The sequence below is a fragment of the Laccaria bicolor genome, genomic scaffold (assembly GCF_000143565.1).
Source record: "Laccaria bicolor S238N-H82 LACBIscaffold_2 genomic scaffold, whole genome shotgun sequence".
Lineage (NCBI taxonomy): Eukaryota > Fungi > Basidiomycota > Agaricomycetes > Agaricales > Hydnangiaceae > Laccaria > Laccaria bicolor.
The window spans coordinates 1854149-1855600 of record NW_001889873.1 but is presented as its reverse complement, the minus strand read 5'-3'; positions in this window follow the sequence as shown (position 1 = coordinate 1855600).

The following is a 1452-nucleotide window of genomic DNA, read 5'->3' as shown; positions in this document are numbered from 1 at the left end:
GTCCTCCAGTAGGTTTAACATCTTTGGACGGCCGTTATTTTCCAAATCCCGAAGTACGAAACCCGCCCAATCAACATCGTCTCTTCCATTGGTCTCTTCAACAGTGGATTCTCATGGTGAGACTGCTTTGGGTGAGCACCTATCATCTCCCCGTTCCTACTTCTTTCTAAACTCAATGTAGAATCATCTATTGCTACCACTCAAAGTGCGTCGAATTATCACCTCGCAGATGGCGTACTCACCCCAATCCTAGGTCATCCATTAGCGCCGTCACCTGAGGCGCGGACACCAGCTAGTTTTTCAGTAGTTCAAGGTGACTGATTGTTTGAATTATCTTGATCTTCAAGCTGATTGGCATCTGTAGATCAGCCCAAATCTTCAGCCAAGAAAACCACGCTCACGACCACTTGTCTCGATCAATCTCAAGGTGAGAAGGCAGTTTCATATTACGTCGATCCGGTATTTACATTCCTTAAGGACAAGCCAGTAACTCCCCAGAGAATCCTCAGACAGCGCCGAAGCCTTGGTCAACTACAAAAGATATCCTAAAGTTAACAGGAAGGTCCATCCTGACACTCACAAAAAGGCTGCCAGATGTCGTAGACGGAAACCCAGTCAAAATGGCTCTTGGACTTGTGAAGCTGATCATCGAGATCCAACAGGTTCGGCGTGGTTGTTCACACTGCTCACCCCCTGACCATCGTCCCAGGCTGTGGCAGACAATATGGATGCCGTTAAACGAAGGCTAAATTCGACGCGAGCTCAGCTGGAGACGGTGGAGAAGGAATTGGATGGTTGGACACCGAAGACTGCTCAAGAAAGCCAATTTACAGACTTGTTCATAAAGTAAAGTTTGTTGTTTTCCTATTGATGTTGGGTTGACAACCATATGATAATTTAGTGCCCTTAAAGAAGAATTGGATAAATTGATCCAGTTGAGCGAAGAGTGGCTCGTCAGGAAGGTCGCGGACCATGAGGAAGAGAAAGGGCGTATCACGGAAATTTTCGAGCGCATTAATGAGTCTAGAGTCCAGTTCGAGGTGTGTGCCGCCTCTTCCTTTTCGCATCCCTCGTCTCAAATTTCGCGTCTATGTACTCCAATAGCTGGCGATCAATATCAGAGTCTTTAAGAGTGTGTATGACATGGAGAAAGCGTTCAGAGTTCGCATATCGCTTTTTTCAGGCATCTCATGGCTCACGGATCTGACAGAAATTCTTGTTGAATGGTCTCAAACCTTCGAGCATTGCCGACCACAAATACCATTTAGAGGGTGAAGAAGAGCAGCGCGTGCGGCGTGAGGTATGCACGCCAGGAACCCGCGTCCGTATACTCAACGATATCATTACTTGGGCTAAGAATACCTCACCAGGAAGCCCAAATGTCTACTGGCTCTCTGGTCAGGCTGGATCAGGAAAGAGTACGATCGCCTATAGTATTGCTCGCCGTTTCGA